Below are 27,016 nucleotides of genomic sequence, written 5' to 3' on the forward strand. Positions count from 1 at the left end.
TCTCTCTTCATATGGGACCCGTTCCAAACGCCTAATCATTTTGTTGCCCTTTTCTGAACCTTTTCCAATGCTAATATATCTTTTTTGAGATGAGGCGCCCACATCTATACATGGTATTCAAGATGTGGCCCTACCATGATTTATATAGAGAAAATAAGATATTCTCTGTCTTATTCTTTATCACTTTTTTAATGATTCCTAACATTCTTTTTGGTTTTTTGACTGCCATTGCAGATTGAGTGGATGTTTTTAGAGAACTATCTACAATGACTCCAAGATTTCTCTCTTGAGGAGCTGTAGCTAAATTAGTTCCCATCATATTGTATATATAGTTGGGATTATTTTTTCCAATGTGCATTATTTAGCCATCAATAGGAGTCTTAAGCCACCAGTAGGAGGTTGTGCAGGAATCACTGTCTCTGTTCAAGTTCAGGTTCTGGAATAAGGACTGGGAGGGGACAAAGCAGTGGTCAGTGACTTACCTATGAGTTAATTCAGGGGTGAACAATAATTTTTGAAGGGGAGCCACTTCACAAATTTCAGAAGTGGTCACAGGCTGCCGTGGAATGGGTGGGGCCTCGAGCAGAAGGGGCGGGGCCTTGGGTGGAAGAGGAGGGATTGGGAGCCAGCCTACCCTAAATTTTGCTTGGCTTGGGGTTCCTGTACCCAGAGTTCTGGCCAGTGGAAGGGGTGGGACCTGGAGCAGATGGGATGGTGCTGGGAGCAGACTCCTCAGAGTTGTCTGGGGTGGAGGCTTGGGATTAAAGACACACCAAAGGCCTCGCAGCTCCTTGCCCCGCTACTAGCCCATTGCCTGGAAGCCACCTGGCAGCCATAAGCCTGGAGCTCTTTCGATAGCTGCTATTTAAAGGGTTCCCGGCTCGCGGTCCCAGGCAGCTGCAAGGCAACACATTAGTGGCTGAATCAGGAGCTGCGAGCCCTTTAAATAGCAGCTATTTAAAAGGCTTGTGCCTTTAGGAGCAATAGAAGCAATTGAAAGTGCTTGCAGCTCCTGACCCTGCCGCTAACGTGATGCCTGGGAGCCACCAGGGAGGTGCAAGCCCTTTCAACTTTGGCTATTTAAAGGGCTTGTGCCTTCCAGGCAGCTGCCAGGCATTAGCGGTGGACCTGGAAGTCGCCGTGGGCTGGATCAAAGTGCTAGGAAAGCCAGATCCAGCCCACTGACAGCATCTTGCTCAGCCTTGGGTTAATAGATTATTCTATCCCTCAAACAGTTCCTGTACAAAACCCCTTAACACAGCTTTGGGGACAGAGTGAATTCCATCTCTATGTTTTTCAAGTTTTAGTTGACTTCAGCTTCATCAGCTTTGCTCTAAACCAAGTTCCTATAATGATAATAGATATAGTTGCCCTAAATCACCTGATCCCAAACTACTTTAAAAGAACCTGCAAATGATCCATAATTTCACTTAGCCGTGCCGTAACATGATCCCTCTTGTCTAACATTTTATGGAATATCACTACAGGCCAGATGGCTGGTATGGGACTGCACACAGTGTTCCAGTCTCTCTGGGCAGCTTTTACCATAGCCCGGCTCCTTGCCTGCCAGGGGGCTTCTCACCTGACCAGTGGGTAGAGCCCCAACAGGGAGAGGAGGAGCACATGGTGAGGCCACAGTTCTAGAACTTTTGGTCTCCTCATTTCTATACAGGTTCTAGTGCTCCTGTAGGGGTGTCCAATTTGGCCAGGATTCCTTAGCATGGCCCCATGATCCCCCACTGAGTGTAGTCTGTCCTCTTTGTCAGGTAAATCAAATCTCTAACAATAGTGTTGCAACAAGTGATACAGTCAGAAATTCTTAAACAAAAAGGATGAGAGAGAGGGTCAGTTCAGATGATAAAAAGGTGTTTTGTAAAATCATGTACCCTGGGCTCTATGTAGATTAAAACATGATTGCTAACATGACTTTAAAGGTGTTAAACAGCATCTACAAAAGATTTAAGTGTGATTCAATCTATTTCAGTGAACATGAGTCACCTAACATGGTTTAAAAACACCTTTTTCCCCCTCTATTTTCTAGACAGGGCTAAAGAGAACAACAAAACTAACTGTGAGGCAAGAAAGAGGCAAAGAGCATAAATAACATAGAACATTACCAAGGTTACCAGCACATTACCCATTGTGAGCTTGTACATGCTACTCTTCCCTAAACTGTGCAACTAACACTAAACATGTTGTTATTAACAAGAATAAAAGAATACTCAACAATATACTTTGGGTATGTCTACACTACAAAGTTAATTCGAACTAACAGCCTTTAGTTCGAATTATCTTTCATAGGCGCTACACATACAAACCGCTAGTTCAAACTTAAATCGAACTAGCGGAGCGCTTAATTCGAACTAGGTAAACCTCATTCTATAAGGACTAACGCCTAGTTCGAATTAAGTAGTTCGAATTAAGGGCTGTGTAGCCATTTAATTCGAACTAGTAGGAGTCTAGCCCTCCCCAGCTTGCTCTGGTGACCACTCTGGGCCAAACCAGGGAAACTCTTCTGCCCCCCTCCTGGCCCCGGAGCCCTTAAAGGGCCATGGTCTGGCTACGGTGCTTGTGTCAGTTGCAAGCCTGCCAGCACCCAGCCAGCAGACCCTGCACCTGGCTCGGAACAAGCCAGCCACCTGCTGCCACCCACCCTCCGCCTCTTCCCAGGACCAGGCTGGTGGCTCCCAGAAGCCAGTCCGGGGCCGCAAGAGGCGGGTGCCCGCCTGGTCTATCGTGGAGATCGTGGACCTCATCCAGGTTTAGGGGGAAGCCTCCAACGTCCACGACCTCCACACTAGGCACAGGAAAGCAGCCGTCTAGGGCAGGATAGCTGCCAACCTGGCCACCAAAGGCCACATGCAAACCCAGGAGCAGGTTTGCATGAAAATCAAGGTGGTCCAGTGAGACCCCGGACCCTGAGCCCTGAGCTTAGAACGTAAGAATGGCCGTAGTGGGTCAGACCAAAGGTCCATCTAGCCCAGTAGCCCGTCTGCTGACAGTGGCCAACACCCACTACCCCAGAGGGGATGGACCAAAGACAATGTCCAAGCCATTTGTCTCGTGCCATCCATCTCCAGCCTTCCACAAACAGAGGCCAGGGACACCATTTCTACCCCCTGGCTAATAGCACTCCATGGACCCAACCTCCATGACTATCTAACTTCTCTTTAAACTCTATTATAGTTCTAACCTTCAAAGCCTCCTGCGGCAAGGAGTTCCACGGGTTGACTATTTGCTTTGTGAAGAAGAACTTTCTTTTATTAGTTTGAAGCCTGCTACCCATTCATTTCATTTGGTGTCCTCTATTCCTTCTATTATGGGAACTAATGAAGAACTTTTCTTTATGCACCCTCTACACACCACTCATGATTTTATAGACCTCTATCATATCCCCCCTCAGTCTCCTCTTTTCTAAGGTGAAAAGTCCCAGTCTCTTTAGCCTCTCTTCATATGGGATCTGTTCCAAACCCCTAATCATTGTAGTTGCCCTTTTCTGAACCCTTTCCAAGGCCACATCTGTACACAGTACTTAAGATATGGCGTACCATAATTTTATACTTCCCCTCCTCCTTCTTCCCCTGGCTTCCCTCTTCCAGTTCCCTCCTCCCAGGTTTCCCCCTCCCCTCTCCCACCGTTTCTCTTCCCCTCTCCCACCTCCTTTTCCCAGTCTCCCCAGAGGTTAATCCCCGCCCCCCAGTTTTGTTAAATAAAGAGAGTTTCTATTTTTGAACACACGTGTCCTTTATTTTTTACATCAGGAAGGGGGGCTAGGGAGCGGTAAGTGGAAGGAGGTGAAGGAGGAATGGGGTACGAGCCCCCGATGGGGAGGACTGGGGTGGCTCTGCAGGCTCCTCAGGGTGGAAGCTCTCCTGCAGGGTCTCCTGGATCCTGACAACCCCCTGATTGCCCCTCCCCGGATGGCAGCCTGCAGCAAGTGCAGCTGGGCTGATGGCCGAGTGCTGTGATGTGCTGAGTGTGGGCACTCAGGGCACTCCAAGACATGACTGCTTTGCTGTCCCTCATCGAGGTAGACAAGCAAGCGGGGAACCCTGAGAACTGTCTGTCCGGGGTGGGGGTCGGGTCCCTTTAAGCACAGCCCTCGGCTAGCCTGAAGCAGCAGCTCCACGCTCTAAGTCCTAACCTGATGCCCTGACAACACCTGTTCCGGCCAGCCTTACCCTCGGTTCAGGGTCCACTCAATGTGGACATGCTAGTTCGAATTAGCAAAATGCTAATTCTAATTAGTTTTTAGGTCTAGATGCATTAGTTCGAATTAGCTTAGTTCGAATTAACTAATTCGAATTAAGTTAGTTCGAATTAGTGCTGTAGTGTAGACATACCCTTAGTCACCTGAGAAAATAATCAACTTTCCCTCTCCTTGCCTTGGTGACCTCGTCTTTGCTTTTCTTTGTCTCAACGTGCTCTTTAGTATCAATGTTCCTCTAGCTCCGGGTTTCTTCACCTTGGCTGTGTCTACACTGTGTCTAAACTGTTCCGTTTTAAGTATTGCCGCAAAATCATGCCAGTGTAGACGTAGCCCTTGTGTGTCCTTACTTGTCCTTTAGGCACCTGTGAACTGTAATCCTTCAACAGTTGTTCTCTATGTTCATGTACTTTAGCTACTGTTTTCAGTATCTGCTTTCATTTAGCACAACTTTTAGATCAATTCCCTTTTTTAGCAGTTATATTTCCTTTCCCTGGATACTCTCCCTCTGGTACATTTGTGGCTTTAATTTCTCTCTACTTCCCTTCTCTAATAGTGTCTTCTCACATACACAGCTCTATTTTTATTCTGCTTCTCCGAATATTAAACGTTTCTGATTTTTCTTCTTCCCACCATCTCACTCACTTCCCAGTCCCCTACTTTATTCTCCTGTTCTTTTATTTTATCACCTCACTTCTCAGGGTATGTCTTACACAGCAAAGAAAATCTCATGGCTGGCCCATGCCAGCTATCTTAAGCTCATGGGGCTTAGGTTGCAGTACTGTTCCATCAGTGTGTAAATTTCCTGACTTGGACTGGAGCCCAGGCTTTAGGACCTGCAGGTTGGGAGGGTTCCTGAGCTCGAGCTCTGGCCTACACTTGGAAGTCTACATAGTAATGAAACAGCCCCATAGGCTGAGACCTATGAACCTGAGTCAGCTGGCATGGGCCAGTAGCTGATTTTCTTGCTGTGTAGCTATACCCTCATTGGCAGTCTCTCCATAGCCAGTACAGCATTCTATGCTCCTGCATTACAGTCGCAGCAGATGCTAGTGCCAAAGTCTGGATAACTGGTAAAGGGAGATATAGTTTTCACTTCTAAGTGATATTACCTAAAAGTGTTACTATCTGATGGCTGTTCAGTGGTCTGTGTGAAGAGAGTTGCTGTTGTGCTGATTTGGGAATCTGTCTATACAGTTTATGAATTGTGAGCTCTGGTGTGTATCTGCGTCAAACTAAAATCTCCTTTCTGAATGTATCTTTTGATCTTCTCTAGTGCCGGTTTGCCTCCATTTTGTGTTGATGTCCCTACCTGCATAAATGCAATGCTGAATATGGAAAATAACTGATTATAAGCACCCAACCACTGGAAATCTAACCATGGCAGACATGAAAAATGGGGAGTTCTTTATGTTAACAACAATACTTAGACCTTGCAAAGTTTATGCTTAAAAGCAACTGCATTCTTAGAAAAACACTTTAGCTTAACCCACTGGAGGATGGTAGGAGTAGTGGAAACTTAGTAAGTAACCATAAACAAAGGGCCAGAGAGGAAGAAGGAAGGGGTCAAAGAAAAAGGAAGCAAGCTTATGCAGGCAGAAGGCTTTATGTTGCAGTACAAAAGCTATGCACTAAAGCAGAAGGATCTGGACAACCCAAGGGACTCTGACTTGAAATATCCAGGGGATCCAGGCATGGATGGCTGGCAAATTTCCCTTGCAGGGAGGCTAGCCCACCAAACCCTTTTACCTGAGGCCCTGCAGCTGAGTCCCTTTTACCCCCCCCATGGCTGGAGCCCCAAACCCCCATGGTCTGTTCCACTTTGGTTGGCCTACCCCACCCACGCTGGTCTGCCCCATCCTCCGAAGCTGGCCTGAGCCACCCTGGGCCATACCAACTAGTTCAAACCCTCCCCCCACCCTCAACCAGCCACTCCACCCCTGCTTGTTCCAGCTGAACCTGGAGCTTAAGCCACAGCTGGTACTGAGCTCCCACTGGCTTTGGTGAGGGTGGAACATGGGCAGGGTCACAGCCTGGGCTAGGGAAGCTAAGCCTTCCCTGGTCTATGATATTTGCCATCCCTGGATGCAGAAACACAGAGGCTTGGATTCCTCTTATAACATCCAGTGAGTGGCTGGAATGCTTCCTGCCTAATTTGTGACACCAGTCAAAAGTAATTGCAGAACAAAAACTGCATCACAACAGTGATTCTTCATGGAATCATAGAGCTGGAAGAGATCTCAGAAGGTCATCAAGTCCAGCCCCCCTGCCCAAAGCAGAACCAATCCCAGCTAAGTCAACCCAGCCAGGGCTTTGTCAAGCCAAGACTTGAATACCTCTAGGGATAGAAACTTCACTACTACCCTAGGTAACCCATTCCAGTATTTCACCATCCTCCTAGTGAATAATTTTTCCTAATATCCAACCTAGACCTCTCCCACTGTAGCTTGAGACCATTGCTCCTTGTTCTGCCATCCATCACTACTGTGAACAGCCTTTCTCCATCTTCTTTGGAACAACCCTTCAGGAAGTTGAAGGCTGCTATCAAATCCCCCCTCACTCTTCTCTTCTGCAGACTAAACAAACCCAAATCCCTCAGTCTCTCCTCATAGGTCATGTGCTCCAGCCCCCTAATCATTTTGGTTGCCCTCTGCTGGACCCTCTCCAATGCATCCACATTCTTTCCATAGCAGGGGGCCCAGAACTGGACACAATACTCCAGATGTGGCCTCACCAGAGCTGAATAAAGGGGAATAATCACTTCTCTGGATCTGTTCCTCCTAATGCACCCTAATATGCCATTAGCCTTCTTGGCTAGAAGGGCACACTGGTGATTCATATCCAGCTTCTCATCCACTGTAATCCCCAGGTCCTTTTCTGCAGAACTGCGACTTAGCCATTCGGTCCCCAGCCTTTAACAATGCTTGGGATTCTTCTGTCCCAAGTGCAGGACTCTACATTTGTCCTTGTTGAACCTCATCAGATTACCTTTGGCATAATCCTCTAATCTGTCCAGGTCACTCTGAACCCTATCCCTGCCCTCCAGCATATCTACCTCTCCCCCTACCTTAGTATCATCTGCAAACTTGCTGAGGGTGCAATCTCTCCCCTCATCCAGGTCATTAATAAAGATGTTGAACAAAACCGGTCCAAGGACAGATCCCTGGGGCACTTCCCTAGAAACCGACTGCCAACCTGACATCGAGCCATTGATCACTGGCTCGACAGTCTAGTCACCTTTCTATCCATCTTACAGTCCATTTATCCAATCCATACTCCCTTAACTTGTGGGAACGAATATCGTGGGAGACCGTATCAAAAGCTTTGCTAAAGTCAAGATATATCACATCCACTGACTTCCCCATGTCCACAGAGCCAGTTACCTCATCATAGAAGCTAATCAGATTGGTCAGGCATGACTTGCCCTTAATGAATCTATGTTGACTATTCCTGATCACTTTCCCCTCTTCCAAGTGCTTCAAAATGGATTCCTTGAGGATCCCCTCCATGATTTTTCCGGGGACTGATGTAAAGCTGACTGGTCTGTAGTTTCCTGGATTGTCCTTCTTCCCTTTTTTAAAGATGGGCATTACATTTGCCTTTTTCCAATCGTCCGGGATCTCTCTTGATCTCCACCACTTTTCAAAGATAATGGCCAAAGGCTCCGCAATGACATTTGCCAACTCCCTCAGTACCCTCAGATGCATTAAATCTGAGCCCATGGATTTGTGTATGTTTACTTTTCTAAATAGTGCCTAACTTGTTCTTTCCTCACCCAGGGCTGTCCACCTCTTTCCCGTACTGCGTTGCCTAGTGCATTTGTCTGGGAGCTGACCTTGTCTGTGAAGACAGAGGCAAAGAAAGCATTGAGTACTTCAGCTTTTCCTACATCATCTGTCATTAGGTTACCTCCCTCATCCAGAAAGGGCCCTACACCCTCTTATCACCCTCTTATTGCTAACATGCCTGTAGAAACCTTTTTTGTTACCCTTCACATTCCTTGCCAGCTGCAATTCCAATTGCCCGTTCGCCTTCCTGATAACTCCCCTGCATTCTCGTGCAATATATTTATACTCCTTCCTAGTCATCTGTCCAAGTTTCCACTTCTTGTAAGCTTCCTTTTTATGTTTAAGCTCACCATGGATGTCCCTAGTAAGCCAATCTGGTCGCTTTTCTTTTTTGCTTTTCTTGCTTCGCATCGGGATGGTTTCTCCCTGTGCCTTTAATAAGGGTTCTTTAAAATACTGCCAGCTCTCCTGGACTCCTTTCCCCTTCATGTAAGCATCCCAGAGAATCCTGCCCATCAGTTTTCTGAGGGAGTCAGTCTGTTCTTCTGAAGTCCAGGGAGTGTATTTTACTACTCTCCTTTCTTCCTTTGGTCAGGATCCTGAAATCTACCATCTCATGATCGCTGCTTCCCAGGTTGTCACCCACCTCTATTTCCCCTACTAGTTCCTCCCTGTTTGTGAGCAGCAGGTCAAGCTGTGCATGGCCCCTGGTCGTATCCTGCAGCACTTGTACCAAGAAGTTGTCCCCAACATTCTCCAAAAACTTCCTGGATTGTCTGTGTACTGCTGTATTGGTGTCCCAATTGATGTCGAGGTGATTAAAGTCCCCCATGAGAACCAGGGCCTGCAATCTGGAAGCTTCTCTCAGTTATGCAAAGAAAGCTTCATCTACCTCATCCACCTTATCTGGCAGTCTACGGCAGACACCAACCACAACATCGCCCTTGTTGCTTCCACCTCTAAATTTAACCCATAGACTCTCCACAGTCTTTTCTCCCTCTAAGTACTGGAGCTGCGAGCAATCATACTGCTCTCTTACATACAGTGCAACTCCTCCTTCTTTTCTCCCCTGCCTGTTCTTCCTGAACAGTTTATACCCTTCCATAACAGTGCTCCAGTCATGCGAGTCATCCCACCAAGTCTCTGTTATTCCAATCAAATCAGGGTTTATAATTCTTCCTGTGTGTTTCCCAGGCTTCTTGCATTGGTGTACAAATACCTTAGATAACCAGTTGATCGCCCTACCTTCTCCATCCGAATCGGGGTCCTCCTTTGTTGCTTGTTCCTCCTTGTGATTCTTCCCGGTGTCCGACTTCCTCACTTACCTCAGGGCTTAGGTCACTGTCCCCTAACAAACCTAGTTTAAAGCCCGCCTCACTAGGTTTGCAAGCCTGCCCGCAAAGATGCTCTTTCCTCTCTTGGTTAGGTGGATCAGAACAGAGTCCCATGGTCAAAGAAACCAAAGCCCTCTCTCCGACACCACCTGCGCAAGCATGCATTTACTTCCTCAATTTGACAATACCCACCTGGATCTTTTCCTTCAACCGGAAGGATGGACAAGAACAACACTTGCACTTCAAATTCCTGCATCCTTCTTCCCAGCACTACATAATCTGCTGTGACCTGCTCAAGGTCATTCTTGGCCATTTCGTTAGTTCCTACATGGAGAAGCAAGAAGGAGTAGAGAGCCAAAGGTTTAATCACTTTTGGAAGACTCTCAGTCACATCCTGAATGCGAGCTCCCAGGAAGCAGCACACTTCTTGAGATTGCAGGTCTGGATGGCAGATGGATGACTCAGTCCCTCTTAGGAGGGAGTCCCCGACCACCACCACCCGTCTTCTTCTTTTGGGGGTGGTGGTAGTGGAACCCTCATCTCTAGGACTACGCATCCCAGGCCTTCCTGTAGATGGTGTTCCATTCTGATTTCTTCCCTGAGAGGTCCCTGCCAAAGCTGCCTTCTATCGAGGAAGTCTTCATCCTCTCTGATGGAACATAGGGTCAATACTTGGGCCTCAAGTCCTCTAATTTTTTCTTCCAAAATGGTGACCAGCTTGCACTTAGTGCAGATTAAATCCCTTCTTTCTTCCAGGAGGAAGACAAACATGGCACATGCTGTGCCGGTAACAGCAGACCTATCACCATCCATACCTGCCTTCCTTCTGAGAGATTCTTTAGTTGTTATTAAATGCCTCCTTGAAGAGAATGAGTGTAGTGAAAGGATGTTAAAGAATGATGAGTGTGTCATGGTGAGCCCCCTTCCCAACTCTCTCTCCAAACTCCCTGTTAACAGCCCCTGTTCACAAGGACCCTTGTCGCTGACTCACTCCTTTATAAAGCCCTGGACTGCCTGATAGCTCCTACCCTGGATTAAGGCTCAACCAATGAGCAGAGGCTTCTAGATTTCAAACCCTGATTAGAAGCTCACAGCTTCCACCTGCCAGCCACAGCACACACTCCATGTTGGGGGTGGGGGAGAAGGGGAACGGGAAGAAAAAAAAACAAAAAACAAAAAAAACAAACAGCCAAACACAAGCTCAGCATACAGCAAGAAAACCCCAAACACAAACACAAATACACACTACAGACAGACCACTTCCTCAAGGGTCCTATATTAGCTTCCTCCTTTATCTGGAGAACTCCCTCTACAAACTCCTCTTGCTGGTGTTCTCAGCATAAAGCCTGGATTATAACAGGTCATAAGAACTATAGGAGCCTCTCACCTCTAAAGTTGTTTCTGTGGGCCATGGCTGAGGCCTCATTTGAAGAATAGAATGGGGAAGCTTCTATTGCTGTTGCATTTGCGCTATGTATAATCTGAAGACTATTTTTCAGAGTAGTCTATCCAGCAACTTACACAAGCACTAAATCCAATGCAGGAAAAACCTAGGTAGGAAAAAAATACATATACAATGTATCAATTTTCTTCAAAATGTCAAACTATTTTCTTACTTCATATAATCAAAGAAAGATTTCCAAGAATTCTGACTAGAGTTTTGTATTCAATTTTTTGCTTGAAATATATATTTTCATTCCTTGAATTTTTCCAGTCACTTTAGGGGCTGTGATATAGATAAAAACATCTTGTCTCCATAACTGCAAATAACTCCACAACAAAATTGGTATCCATTCTGATTCGAGGCTCAATCTAACAATTTGTTAGAATGCTACTTACGTTTTTGAGTGATAGGATTTTACTCTTTCCTGCTATTAATGCATTTTATTATTTTGATTCAATGATGCAAAATTTCTGCTAACGCTACATTTTCATCAGTGTCAGTGGAAAGAAGTCAGTGACAATTGTCCCTGAAAGTATTAAAAATAGACAAATCTTAAACAGTCCTTCTCATCAGTAGGTCCCAAAGTGTTTTACAGTCTCTAATGTATTTATTCTCACAACATCTCCAGTAGGTAGAGAAATATGATGATTCCCATTTTTACAGATGAAGCACAGAGAGATTTGCCCAGACGTCTGTATGTATAGCATTTTTATCCTTATTTTGATTCAGAAGAACAAATGCTATTATACCTTGATAAGTGAGTTGGAGCAATGAGCCAGAATGAACTCATTCATCTAGAGCTAACTTACTTTTGCAGGGTTGTCAGAAATTTAAAAAGAAATTAAATGTGTTCTTGAAACTAAAGTAAAAAGATACCCACAAGACCAACACAGGGGCAGATCTGTTAAATAAAAAGGTGCCACTTTCATTTTTCTGATTATAACCACAATTTAATGTGGAGGGGAAATTGTGATAAAATCTAAACGTCCAGATATACCCAAACTCTACTTTAGTTTTTGTGAAGAGCAGACAATCTTGTGATAATACCAAGACATATCTTTTAAGTTTGGGTGGGAAAGTGATTTATTTTAAAAGTGTGAAAGGACAATATTGTGGCTGAACTGATAAGACTCCCGATTCTAACCTACCTAGGGGATATCTGTGAGTAATGCCACCATAACAGTGAGACTGTAAAATAATATAGGCAGCAGTGATGTTTTATCTCAAGGAAGTTCCATTCTAGAGACAAAATCTGATACTGCAAATTTATCACACTCCTTTTGAACCTCTTAGGATACATCTACACAGCAGGGCTAAACTAGAAATAAGCTGTCAAGCACTTATTCACTTGGCACTATGGCACTATGAATGCAGAAGTTGGGGGCCCGCGAGAGCACTCCAAAACCTTGCCTTTACCAGCACTGGTACCAAAACTGCCCCACCCCAACCCTAATACCCAGATTTTGGTGGACTCACTGCCACCATCAAGTGCTTTGATGCTCAAAATAAAAACAGAAATGGATGGACACTTGAAACCAACCCCAGGGGTACCCCAAGCTCTTTTTCCCCAAAGAGCTTGACAAGAAAAAGAGAAAAACAAGCTACAGTCTCTAGTAGCTGACCCCTCAGTCAGAGGCATGCAGATACACCCAGACAGACCTTCCAGAACACAAGAATCAACCAATATGGTTAATTAGAATAAAAAAACAATCTTTTCTTATAAAAACAAAACTACAGTTGCAAGCATAGTAAATTGGCTATATGGAAAGAGCCACCATTTGATATAGATACTCAAGGAAAGCCCCTGGCCTGTAATCCTTAGTTACAAAAGATAAAAAGAATTAGCCAGCTCAGACATGATTTCAAAACCCCCAAAGAAATAAAACAATTAACTCTGGTAGACTATCTAAACTTTTCCCTACCTAGACATTTTAAGAAGTCCATTCTTGGAGACAGAAGCATCTCCCATCTCCCTCAGTCCCTGGAAAAAACTGCTCTGATCTCAAACAAAGAAGAAAGAGAGAAAAACTCTTCTTTTCCAGTTTGAAATTCATACCTGCATTCTTATTGTCTGACTACCCAACACCTTTGCTAGGTACCTGAGTTAACCCCTTAGTCACCGGGTGCTGGTAAGCACTCTTTCTGATTATGACATAAACTATGCAACTTGAGCTATGCTAATTGCGTAGATCAAGTCAAAATAGCTTATTTCAAATGTGGGCATGTCTATACAGCACTTATTTCGAAATAGAGCACTCTTCCTCCAACTTCCCTTAATCCTTGTAAAATGAGGATTACTGGAGTCAGAGTAAGAAGTCCTCCATCTGAACATTATGTCGAAATAACTGCTTGTGTGTAGATGTGCACTTTGTTATTTTAAAAAAACAGCAGTTATTCTGAAATAATGGTGCCGTGTTTACATACCCTTAGACTCAGGTCTTGTCTTCACTATATAGTGGGGTTTTTTAACAAAAGTTACATCAACAAGTGCTATAAAAAAAGGGTACTGCATGTTTACACTTGTCCTCTCTGTCAGCAGAGCACATCCACAGTTGGGGAGTTATCATCAATAGTATGAGCAATGCACTATTCCACAGCTCATCACTCTTTGTCACTAGGGCTTGTGGGAAACAGGAGTGGATCATGGCACACCGTGGGATTGGGATCAATGTCCCATGATGCACAGTTTTCTATCCCAGCATTCCATGGGCTTCCACCTTTCTTTTGCAGCATTTTTCAATGGCCCTTGTTTGCTGAGCACTACTGCATATTTGTGAGGAGAGTTGAATTCTGCAAATAAAGGCCATGTCTTCGCTACAAGGAAGATCAACCCTGTGGTAGTCAATCTTCCGGAGTTCAATTTAGTGGGTCAAGTAAAGACCTATTAAACTGAATGCTGAGGGTGCCCCCATTGATGCTGGTACTCCTCAATTCACGAGGAGTAAGGGAAGTCAATGGAAGTGTTTACTCCCGTTGACTTTTTGCTGTGGAGATGGCGCCAAAAGTCGAATTAAGTTACGTTGACTCGAGCTATGCAATTAACATTAATGGAGTTGCATATCTTAATTCAATCTTCCAGGTAAGTATAGACAAGGCCAAAGATGACTTACCATTGAAACACTTTGTCTTTTGCACACGAAATAACTCATACTCACACAAAGATGCTTGACGAAAAAGGAGGAACTAGAGAAGGGAAGACTTTCAGAGCTGTGTGTAGATTTTGCTATCCTTTAGAAAGTTGCCTAAGGGTGTGGAGTGAAGGGAAAACTGAGATGTCCCAGAAAGCAGAAAGGACTGTTCAGGCAGAGTTGGTGGGAAGGTCTGGAAAAGAGTTCTGAATGTGCTGCAGGGGAAGGCAAGCCTGCATCTGCTCAGTTTGCAGCATTATTAAGGACCTCAGCATCTGTTCCTCCATGACTTTAATCATCTCTCACTAGAATCCTTAACAAACCCCTGATTTTCTTTTCTGTCCTGCCTTGTAGCTTCCCTCTACTCCTTGCATTCCCTTCCCTCTGCACTGGCTAAGTGAAGTACCTCCCAAAACATGTCTCCTTTGATCCATCTTGGGCACTTTCTTATTTGATGTTTGGCTCATGTGCTGAAGCACAAGGAACAATGCATGATTGTTAAGTCCACACACATTATTGAAACATTGCAGTGAAATACATCCATGGTAACGTAACAATTACCGTCTCACTGACCCTTGGCAAGCACACATCTTAACAAACACCCAAAGCTACATAGGGAAGAGAGCACTCAGCAAGGGTTGTGGTGCAGCCAACAAGGGGAAAATTCTAAAATTCTCCTGTGCTTTTCCAGAGGCAGTGGTTATTGTAGCAGACAACTCACTGCTGAGAGTAAGCAAAAAAATTGAGGATACAACTATTACACGTTTGTGGCTTCTACCTTCATCCCTCTGCTGCTCTCCTATGTGCTGCTTAGGTCCCTGCACAAATGATTGTTGAATAGTGTGAGGAAAAGCAGCTCTGCCAAGGAACCTTCAGCAGAGGATTGTTGAGTGACATTCCTAGAAACCTCTTTGGAGGATTCCTGTGAGATATCGGCATACATCAACACCCTGTTCCACCATACTGATTGGCTGCACAGGGAAATGTCCAACACAGAAATGCAGCCAGCCTTGTACATTTCTATATCCTGAACCCACCTCTGTACTACACAATCCACTGCTACTTACCAGGTTTCTCCTCTCCTGCTTCTTGGTTATTGGAGAGCAATTGCTGAGACTGACTAGACAGCTCTGGAGAAGTGAAGAGTTCCTGGCTGCCTGCCCCACCAACTGATCCTGTTCTGAGCTCCACATTGTCTTCTAACTCCACCTCTTTGTCAATTACTTCAGCCTCCGGGTGAGGTCCCTTGTCTGCCACCTCCTTGCCTGCACAAGTATCCACAGGGATCTTGGCAATAGAGGTGGGGTTACCACTGAGGATAGCATCCAGCTCCTTATAGAACCAGCAGGTCTTAGGTGCTGCACCGGAGCAATGGTTTGCCTTCCTTTTCTTACAGTATGCCTGTCTCAGCTCCTTTGTCTTCACTCTGCACTGCAATGAGTCCCAATCATACCCAATTTTACACAAGCCTTGAGAAATCTGCCTATAGGTGTCAAAATCCCTATGACTGCAGCGTAGCTGGGACTGCAGAGCCTCCTCTTCCCATATACTGAGCAGATCCAGCAGCTCTACAGTTGTCCAGTTGGAAGAGCATTTTCTATGATAAGACACCATGGTCACCTGGAAGGATGCAATGAGACCTCTCCATGGCAAGTCACAGGAAATGGAATTTCAAAAATTCCGGGGTTTCTAAGTGGGAGGGGAAGACAATTGTTTTTCTGGCTCAGGGGAGTGGAGTTCAACCTTGTGACCAGAGCAATCAGGATGGACATTGTGGGACACCTCCTGGAGGCCAATTAGAGTGATAAAGTTGACAAAAATGTTGCACAAAATGCCTTATGTCTCTCATCAGAGTAGTTTTATTTGGTTACCCAAATAGGGCACTTTTGCCAGCAAAAGTTGTACCATAGGGCATGTCTACACAACAGGGCTAATGTCAAAATAAGCTACGCAACTTGAGCTAAGTCAATTGCGTAGCTTAAGTTGCAATAGCTTATTTCGGCCTTCGGCACTATTTACACAGCAGGAAATCCAAGTTAGAACACTCTTCCTCCAACTTCCCTTACTTCTCATAAAATGAGGGTTACAGGAGTCAGAGTAAGAAGTCCTCCAGCTTGGTGAACTTAAGCACAAAAAGGGAGCTTACAAAAAGTGGAAATTTGGACAGATGACTAGGGAGGGGTATAAATGTGTAGCTTGAGAATGCAGGGGAGTTATCAGGAAGGTGAAAGCGCAATTGGAATTGCAACTCTCAAGGGATGTGAAGGATAACAAGAAAGGTTTCTACGGGCATGTTAGCAAGAAGAAGGTGATCAGAGATGGTGTGGGGCCCCTACTGCATGAGGGCAGTAACCTAGTGATAGATGATGTGGGGAAAGCTGAAGTACTCAATGCTTTCTTTGCCTCTGTCTTCACAGACAAGGTCAGCTCCCAGACTAATGTGCTAAATGATGCAATATGGGACAAAGGTGGATAGCCCTTGGTGGAAAAAGAACAGGTTAGCAGCTATTTAGAAAAGCTAAACGTACACAAATCCATGGGTCCGGACTTAATACATCCGAGGGTACTGAGGGAATTGGCAAATATCATTGCGGAGCCTTTGGCCATTATCTTTGAAAAGTGGTAGAGGTCAAGAGAGATCCCAGATGATTGGAAAAAGGCAAATGTAGTGCCCATCTTTAAGAAAGGGAAGAAGGATGATCCAGGGAGCTATAGGCCGGTCAGTCTTACCTCAGTCCCTGGAAAAATCATGGAGGGGATTTTCAAGGAATCCATTTTGAAGCATTTGGAAGAGGGGAAGGTGATCAAGAATAGTCAGCATGGATTCATGAAGGGCGAGTCATGGCTGACCAATCTGATTAGCTTCTATAATGATGTAACTGGCTCTTTGGATATGGGAAAGTCAGTGGATGTGATATACCTTGACTTCAGCAAGGCTTTTGATACGGTCTCCCACAATATTCTTGCCAGCAAGTTAAGGGAATGTGGATTGGATAAATGGACAGTAAGATGGATAGAAAGCAGTCTGGAAGGTCGGGCCCAGCGGGTATCAACGGCTCAATGTCAGGATGGTGGTTGGTTTCTAGTGGAGTGCCCCAAAGTTTAGTTCTGGGACCAGTTTTGTTCAACATCTTTATTAATGACCTGGATGAGGGGATAGATTGCACCCTAAGTTTGCGGATGACATGAAGCTAGGGGAAGAGGTAGATATGCTGGAGGGCAGCTATAGAATCCAGAGTGACTTAGATAAATTAGAGGATTGGGCTACAAGAAATCTGATGAGGGTCAACAAGGACAAGTGAAGAGTTCTGCACTTGGGACGGAAGAATCCCAAGCATTGTTACAGGCTGGGGAACAACTGGCTAAGTAGTGGTTCTGTAGAAAAGGACCTGGGATTACAGTGTATGAGAAGCTGGACATGAGTCAACAGTGCGCCCTTGTAGCCAAGAAGGCTAATGGCATATTAGATTGCATTAAGAGGAGCATTGTCAGTTGATCCAGAGATGTGATTATTCCTCTTTACTCAGCTCTGGTGAGGCCACATCTGGAGTATTGTGTCCAATTCTGGGCCCCCGCTATAGAAAGGATGTGGATGCATTGGAGAGAGTTCAGCGGAGGGCAACTAAAATGATTAGGGGGCTGGAGCATATGACCTTTGAGGAGAGGCTGAGGGAGATGGGTCTATTTAGTCTGCAGAAGAGAAGAGTGAGGGGGGGGATTTGATAGCAGCCTTCAACTTCCTCAAGGGAGGTTTCAAAGAGGATGGAGAAAGGCTGTTCACAATAATGATGGATGGCATAACAAGGAACAATGGTCTCAAGTTGCAGTAGGAGAGGTCCAGGTTGGATACTAGGAAAAACTACTTCACTAGGGGTGTGTCTAGACTACATGCCTCCTTCGACGGAGGCATGTAGATTAGCCAGATCGGAAGAGGGAAATGAAGCCGCGATTAAAATAATCGCGGCTTCATTTAAATTTAAATGGCTGCCCCGATCTGCCGATCAGCTGTTTGTCGGCAGATCGGGGCAGTCTGGACGCGATGCGCCGACAAAGAAGCCTTTCTTCATCGGCACAGGTAAGCCTGGTTTCACGAGGCTTACCTGTGCCGATGAAGAAAGGCTTCTTTGTCGGCGCGTCGCGTCCAGACTGCCCCGATCTGCCGACAAACAGCTGATCGGCAGATCGGGGCAGCCATTTAAATTTAAATGAAGCCGCGATTATTTTAATCGAGGCTTCATTTCCCTCTTCCGATCTGGCTAATCTACATGCCTCCGTCGAAGGAGGCATGTAGTCTAGACACACCCTAAGAGGGTGGTGAAGCACGTGAATGGGTTACCTAAGGAAGTAGTGGAGTCTCCATCCCTAGAGGTGTTTATGTCTCGGCTTAACAAAGCCCTGGCTGGGTTGATTTAATTGGGATTGGTCCTGCTTTGGGCAGGGGACTGGACTTGTTGGCCTTCTAAGGTCTCTTCCAGCTCTATGGTTCTATGATTCTATGTTATTTTCGAATAACATCAATTATTCCAAAATAACACTGCAGTGTAGACAGCCATAGTGAGTATGCATTCACTGTTTTGTTAACAAAAGCTGCCTTTTGTTGGCAAAACTCTCTAGTGTAGACAAGGCCTCAGTCTGTGTGCTCCAAGTACTCAAGGCAAGGCATTATTTGTCCCAATTTGTACTGAAATGTACATGAATCTATATCTACGTGGACTTCAGTGGCAGCATATCTTAGAAACAGAGGCCTGATTCTCCACTCACTTACACCAATTTTTTTATATCAAAGGATTTACTCCTGATTCATGCCAATATAAATGAGAGGAGAAATGGACCTTCAAAGTGTGCCATAAAGCAAAGCACATACTCTGGAACAAAGGGACATAAGTAGTTAGGTAAAATACGGTGTATAATTCTTAAATATCAGGATAGAATCCTAAATCTATGTCCTAAATTTTTGTATGGATTTTGGGTGGAATTTTCAAAAACATTGAGGCTACGTCTAGATTGCATCCCTTTTCCGTAAAAGGGATGCAAATTAGACGTATCGCAATTGCTAATGAAGCAGGGATTTAAATCTCCCATGCTTCATTAGCATAAAAATGGCTGCCGCTTTTTTTTGGCTCGGAGCTTTGCTGGAAAAAAGTGCCAGTCTAGACACAGATCTTTCGGAAAATAAAGCCTTTTCCGAAGGATCCCTTATTTTAAGAGGGATAAGGGATCTTTCAGAAAAGGCTTTATTTTCCGAAAGATCCGCGTCTAGATTGGCGCCTTTTTCCGGCAAAGCTCCGAGCCGAAAAAAGCGGCAGCCATTTTTATGCTAATGAGGTGGGGGAGATTTAAATCCCCGCTTCATTAGCAATTGCAATACATCTAATTTGTATCCCTTTTACGAAAAAGGGATGCAATCTAGACGTAGCCTGAGTGTTAGCTTAATTCTGGTCCCAAGCAAGGCAGTGGGAGTTCTATCACTGACTTAGGAGGAGCAGAGCACTTCTGAAAATCCCACTCTTTGGTTTAAAGTTATTACTTATGCTCAAAACTCTATGAAAGATTTTGAATTATCCTGCCTCTCCCTTTAAAATGATTAATTAATTTGGTGCCCTTGAGAGTTAGAGGATGGTGGGACTGACTAGAGTGATGCACAGAACAGGCAAACACTTTGCAGATCTCACCATGAAGCCCTTCTTACCCATCAACATTCTAAACAATTTTAACATAGCCAAGCAGATAATTGCATTGTTCGCATTTTGGAAAATAAATTCATTGCCAGGCTCAGACTATGTGTGCTAAATTTCAACCTAGAATGCTCTTTAATGGCTGAGTTATAAAAACCTGAAAGCAGTGGTTTATAAAGCTGATAGCATTAGTTATGACCATTAATAGTATAGTTACAATATTTTATTTGCTGGTAGCAAGGATAGCATATAAGAAAAGTTGAATGATATATTCAGACTACTACAGATCATTTCAGCAGGAAAACTCGTGCATGATTTTATTTGGTAGGTTAAAACAACAGTTTATATATTGATTAAGCAAAACAGGAACAATCTGTAGTACTGTGTATCTTGGGATAAAAATTTGCCCTTAACAAGGCTCCTCTGTAGTTAACCTAAAAATGAAGACTAAATAAACATCTTACAGGAGAAAAAAAAACATTCAGAAAAAATAGAAAACAATAACATGAAATAAACAAGACTACAGCTTGATACCAAAAGGTATTTATGAGCATATATAAATATTAATATTTTACACAATTATTATCTGGTTGCTCTTATTTTAAGTTATATAGAGTGGAGATCTCAGAAGTAATCTGCTGTGTTATGACTTTTCCAGAGCTAAACAGAATTTCAAAAGGGATGGGCTAGCATTTGAAAACAATAAGCCAGCCATTCATAGCTGTTCTAAATAGAACAGGCCAACCATTATTGCTATTGACTAACCAGTCCTTGTTGAAGACTTTAACTAAACCTCAATATTGTGGAGCAGAAATTGCTTGAGCAAGCTCTTTGTAGATTGCTGATGCTTACAGACTGGTGTTTGTGATTTGGCAGCAATGCACAACACCACGCTGATAGTCCATTACAAATCTGAGATGGGCAAAATTCACTAAAGAATAAACCTAATAATTCAGTCAAGTGCTTTTTCAAGCATAAGTGTTTCTTCTGACTAAAATACATTCTTTGTACGGCAGAAAACACACAGGTCAATGCACATAAAGTGGTCTTTTTCATACTTTATAAAATGAAAGTTGTGGCAGTTTAATAATATAGGCCAGATTTTGATACCCTGATTCCAGTTTAGTGGCACCCCACTATTTGAATACCTTATTAACTTCCTGGAATAAGGTGCTGTTCACCCTGAGTAAGGTTCTCATGATCTGTCCCTTTGAAGTCAGTTCTCAAGTGATGGAATTCAAGTGCATGCTGTTACGATTTATAAACGATGTATACCTTATGGAAAAATTGCCTTAAAACAACCAGTGAGTTTACAGGCTCTACATTGTATCCAACAAAACCAATTTGATAAATTAGAACTTCTGTTTGGTTTTGTTGTTGTTTTGGCACTTGGCATTAAGGGTATTATTGAAGTCTTTACATGGTGAGATAAAGAAACATTTTTGAGTACCTTCTCAACATTTACTAGAATTACTTCCATGGACTGGTCCTCTGGGCAAATGTTCCACACATTTTACGGAGTGCAAAAAATTTTAATTTATGCTCAACATACATTGATAAATCCTCCAAGGCTCTGTTTCATTTTTGTTCATTTTTGCTTATATTTTGAATCAAACTGACAAGTAGAAGCCTTATTTTCCTGTTTTTCTTAAAATAGTTTGTTGATTTCTCCACCTACAAAGCAAATGCATTATTTGCTCTCTAATTTGATATCTGCCTATTTTCAGTTCAAGGTTGATTTGGTATTTCCTTTACAAACCTCAATTGTTGGCATTAAATATCTTGGCCATTTCAACTCTCATTGGACTAAAACTTGGCAAACAAATCCTCGGCTTTGATTGCAAATTGCTTTACTAAATTTTCTTTCTTTTTAAGGATAATATAGGAAGAATTCTTCCGGGGTAATCCTCTCTCCAATCCTATGTCTCTTGAGGATTCTCACCATGAAGGTGAATCACGCTGGAAGGAATAGACATGGAACTGCCGCTGACTTCCCACACAAACACTTAAATCAAGTGAGTTCAGCACTACAAAAATGTAATTTGGACTTCGTTTCAGATGCTTTAAAAAAAGTAAATGTTTATACTGAAAAAACTTATTAGAATATATAATTTTTCCAGGCACCTTATGGAGTAACCCCTTTTGGTATTTTAGATAATTGTGTTTTAAACAACTGAACTATTTCAATGTGAAAATTACGTATTGTACATGAGCAGTTATATCTTAGAAAAAGGTTTTATTTGGAAGCAATACTGACATCTCAAACAAATCTGGTAATTGTAACACATGCAAAAGGCTTTGGGTCAGGCCCCAGGAAAACAAATTAATAAATAACCTCTTTTATTTGTTCATGACATTGCCTCTGCAGATCCTCATTGAAAGGAACTTCCATTCTGATCTGAACCTAATATGGACAAAAATAATACTTTGCAAATATATGATCTGAGAACCAGGTAGTAGCCATGAAGATGCTGCAGAAACTGCCACTTTTCCACTAATCCCAATAGCAGGAGATGTCTGAGTCAAAAAGTTACAGTTACTTCAACAAGAATATAGCCTGTTTTGATCCATTCAAATCACATCTGGGCCAAAACTGATCGGCCCTTACCTCTTCCACCAAAAGCCCAAACCATTCTGTGGTCTTTATAAAAGGTTTAGTCCTTTTGAAGAATTAACAAAGAGGCCTTTTAATATGCAAGGTGTGCAACCAACCTTAATCTGTAAATACTGGTAAAAAATGTCTAATTTAAATGAAAATCCACAGCCTATATTGTAAAAATTCTGGGATGGGATCTTAGGACATGTGAAAGTGTATATAAGGAGGATCTGCAACAAAGCCTGCAGTTCTGAAATGCTCCTGATAGATGCTCTAGTCATTAGGGAAAAAACCTTCAATAACAGAAGTAGAAGTCAAGAATGTCAAGAGGAGCCTCCATGAACCTTATGAGAACCAAGCTTTCAATCCATTGGGTCTCCGGGTTTTAGCTTTGAATATACCTTCAAAAAACCCTTAATATACTGTTTGTATGACAAAAGAAAACAAACTGCTTTGTTTCTCAGGTGCATGCAAAGTATCATCTGGTGGATCCCAGGATGACACAGAATCCAGCAAGGACAAAGAAAATTCTAAAATGGCTGGGAAAATAACAAGACACTGGAGACATCTCTTGAAGCAATCCAGACTAAATCTTTTACAGGGAATCCCCACTATAAGTTGCCCCAGTACACATCTATTCCACACTAAAGTCATTGACACTTGAAGGAATTGATGCGTTAGAAGTCCTCCCATTCCCCATTCTTAAGTCATGAAAAAAGCACCAATTTGTGCAAATGGAAGTCAGCTGTGGAAAAAAAATTCCCCACATGAAGTTTTTTCGCTATAAGTCCAAGGTTTTTTGGAACATATCTTGGACTTATAGTGAGGAAGGCCTGTAACTATTTCCATTTACAGACATGACTCCTGTGGAATATTTTCACTGAGAAATAGAAAGTATTCCCTTTTCAACAAGCTATGTACCAAGCAATCAGATAAAGAGATTTCTAGCCTGAGTGAAGCACTTCACCCTTCTGCTGGGTCAAGAGATCAGGGCACAGGCAAAGAACAAAGCCATCATGGAGGAACAAGGGGACACCCAATGAAATTAAAAGATACCAATTTTAAATGATCAAAGGAAATATTTTTTATCTAATCCAGAATTAAGCTTGGGAACTTACGGTCATAAAAAGTTAATGAGGTGTAGATTTTATTGGGGTTTTTTAAAGGATTAGGCATTTCTATAAGTATTAAGGATATCCAAATTACATTAAATAGGATAAAAGAAATTAGAAGACAAATGAAGACTCATGATTCAAGTACTAACTGCCTCTTCTTGCATAATTTTCTATTATGAGGTTCTAGTCTAGATCATCCGCTGAAGCATCTAGGATTGATCAGTATCAGAGAGAAGATTCTGCACTAGATGGCCTATTGATCTAACCCAACAACATAGATTTTAACTCTACTTTGTGAGATTTGCCACCAGAAATACATATGGATCAGATTCCAGGTTGCAAACTGGCTGATATGTCCCACCATGGGCAAATCATGGCACAGCCTTAGAAACTGAAGCCAGGAGTTGCCCTTAGGAATGTAGAGATAATCCTGGTGACAAGGTCTTGTTGTAGATAAAGCCTTGAATCCAAGAAAGTTCCACTGGTTCTTAGAATCTGGTAGACTAGGGCTGCAAACAGGTCACAGCCTCATTCCAATGAGGGCTCGTCTACACTGGCCCCTTTTCCGAAAGGGGCATGCTAATTTCACAGGTCGTAATAGGGAAATCCGCGGGGGATTTAAATATCCCCCGCGGCATTTAAATAAAAATGTCCGCCGCTTTTTTCCAACTTTTAGAAAAGCCGGAAAAGAGCGTCTACACTGGCCCCGATCCTCCGGAAAAAAGCCCTTTTCCGGAGGATCTCTTATTCCTACTTCAAAGTGTCTGTGGCTAGATATCAAAATTCTGCTGCATATTTGGCAATGATACTCTGCTATTGAGCATGGAGAGTAGCATCTATGATACATTCTTGATCAGGGTTGTTGAAAATGTCCACCACTGTCTGTACAAAGCTCTTGAAATGTTCAAGAAGAGGACCAGACTCTTCCAGGAGCAGGAACACCCATTTCAGGGCTTCTCTGGTAATAAAGCTAAATATTAATCCCACTCAGGACTGATCCAAGGGATATGACTATAACAATAACACAAACTGGAGACAACACTGATTAAGGAACCCACGAAACTTGGCATAATCCACATAAAACATGAGGGCTACGTCTAGATTGCATCCATTTTCCGTAAAAGGGATGCAAATTAGACGTATCGCAATTGCTAATGAAGCAGGGATTTAAATCTTCCCCGCTTCATTAGCATAAAAATGGCTGCCGCTTTTTTTCGGCACGGAGCTTTGCCAGAAAAAAGCACCAGTCTAGACGTGGATCTTTCGGAAAATAAAGCCTTTTCAGAAAGATCCCTTATCCCTCTTAAAATAAGGGATAAGGCATCTTTCAGAAAAGGCTTTATTTTCCGAAAGGTCCATGTCTAGACTGGCGCTTTTTTCCGGCAAAGCTCTGTGCCGAAAAAAAGCGGCAGCCATTTTTATGCTAATGAAGCGGGGAAGATTTAAATCCCTGCTTCATTAGCAATTGCGATACGTCTAATTTGCATCCCTTTTACGGAAAAGGGATGCAATCTAGACTTAGCCATAGGGTAGGGGCAACTCGGACTCAGGGACAATAGATGAGAGAGCTGGGGTGGACAAAATAGACTATCTGTGTTGTATTGAGCATAGAGTGCCATAACGAGGCAACAATAGCCTGCAGTTTCGCAGGACCTCATCAACAGCCGAGAAGATGTGTTTGAGCTCCTGCTGTGGTCATTCTGGTGGGGAGTTTGACTTAGTGGTAAAAGAAGAATCAGAGGGCAGAATCAGAGTCATGGTCATGAGACAAGCCAGATGTCAAAGCCAGGAATCGGTAATCAATTCATAGGTAGGCAGGGACTAGGAATGGAGTAGAGCAGGCAAGAGTTGGAGCCACGGCCAGACAAGGTATTATAGAGCAGTGGACACAGGATGCATTGAGCAGTCACTGTGCTGCTATAGCTACAACACTTAAATGCTGATCTGTTGTCTCTTCTGATCAATCAGGGAGGACAGCTCACTTATTGAGGGATTATTAGGCTACATCTTCACTTGCCACACAAGAGATCAATCTTCTGATATTCGATTTAGCAGGTCTAGTTAAGACCCGCTAAATCAAATGCTGAGGGCGGTTCCAGTCAGTGCCACTACTCTTTGCAGTCACAAGAAGTAAGGGAACCCCACAGGAGTATTTGCTCCTGTTGGCCTCCCTCTGTGAAGACAGTGCCAAGCTCGGTTTGCGGTAAGCTGACTCCAACTACATATTTTACATAGCTGGAGTGACTGAGCTCAGAAGCCACTGAGTTCCAAGTTGAGCTCTCTGTCACCAATGTTGTTTCCTAGGATGGAAAACTTTTTCAGCGTCTCCATAACCATATTTGGTATTCCCAGAAGTTGGCTTCAAAGGCAGCTGTGCTGATCACCTGCCCCTAAGGCTGGCCCTGAATGACAGGGAGGATCATGGCAGGAAATAAGGTATTTCCCAGTGATTCTGTAGCTAGTAATGGGGAGAAGAATACTCAGACACCTTGGAAAGGAAGAGGTCTCCCCATAATTTCAAGGCTATGTCTACACTGGCCCCTTTTCCGGAAGGGGCATGTAAATTTCACCAGTCGTCGTAGGGAAATCCGCGGGGGATTTAAATATCCCCCGCGGCATTTAAATAAAAATGTCCGCCGCTTTTTTCCGGCTTTTAAAAAAGCCGGAAGAGAGCGTCTACACTGGCCCCGATCCTCCGGAAAAAGCGCCCTTTTCCGGAGGCTCTTATTCCTACTTCAAAGTAAAAAGCGCCCTTTTCCGGAGGCTCTTATTCCTACTTCAAAGTAGGAATAAGAGCCTCCGGAAAAGGGCGCTTTTTCCGGAGGATCGGGGCCAGTGTAGACGCTCTTTTCCGGCTTTTTTAAAAGCCGGAAAAAAGCGGCGGACATTTTTATTTAAATGCCGCGGGGGATATTTAAATCCCCCGCGGATTTCCCTACGACGACTGGTGAAATTTACATGCCCCTTCCGGAAAAGGGGCCAGTGTAGACGTAGCCCAAGTGTTTATGAGAAAGTTGATTGCAGTTATAAGAACTGGACATCAGCTTCTGGGCAGACAACTCAATTTCTGAGTCACTAATAAGGGAAGGGTTACTTTGGAACTGTGGACCATTTTGAACTTCATATTTAACACTGCAAAAGCTTCCCTATATATTAATGCATGAAGAGGGATGACATTATCCTTGTGAGCCTCATTGAAATTTATGGCAATTGGGATGGGTAACATGGCATCAGATTGATCTTCTGGTAAGGCAGTTATAATGTGTGACCATAGTGAAATAAATTTGTATTTTCTCAGTCACGACCAAAGGATAATGAGAAAAGTATCCTCTCAGGAGTTCAAGTAGCCACTGTAGGTGCTAGACATCTGCATCTCCCTCAGCTTCTGAGTTCATTAGCCGAAGAGGCAAATTCTTGCTGGTGATGCATCATATTTTGCCAAACACATAATTTTGGTTCTATATCTTGATGGTGCAAGAAACCCAAGGAGTTTTATGATGAAGAAATACCAGTTTGTAAATGTTAGCTGTGGCCAATGTTGACAATCACAATGGCCTGCTTTTGTGGGTACAACAATGTCATTAGAATTCCTGGAAGGACATATAAGCTGTGTCAACTACCAGGGTAGATTCCACTATATAAAACACAACTACTTTTTCAAATACAGAGCTTTAAATATATAATTGATTTTATTATGTGTCACGCACATACACTATATGTATAAAACCA

At 43.5% G+C, this 27,016-nt stretch overlaps 1 long non-coding RNA gene across 1 annotated transcript in view; it reads left to right on the plus strand.

The window, feature by feature from the left end:
• The window catches only part of LOC102456494 (uncharacterized), a 134,228-nt gene extending 109,759 nt beyond the window's left edge, over positions 1 to 24,469 (plus strand). The window contains exons 5-6 of the long non-coding RNA XR_012902090.1: positions 21,452 to 21,591; positions 22,637 to 24,469. This is a non-coding gene — a long non-coding RNA (uncharacterized LOC102456494). The remainder of the gene's footprint in view (positions 1 to 21,451; positions 21,592 to 22,636) is intronic.
• The last annotated feature ends 2,547 nt before the right edge of the window (positions 24,470 to 27,016 follow it).

This window comes from Pelodiscus sinensis, chromosome 2 (assembly GCF_049634645.1).
Source record: "Pelodiscus sinensis isolate JC-2024 chromosome 2, ASM4963464v1, whole genome shotgun sequence".
In the NCBI taxonomy this organism is placed as follows: Eukaryota; Metazoa; Chordata; order Testudines; family Trionychidae; genus Pelodiscus; species Pelodiscus sinensis.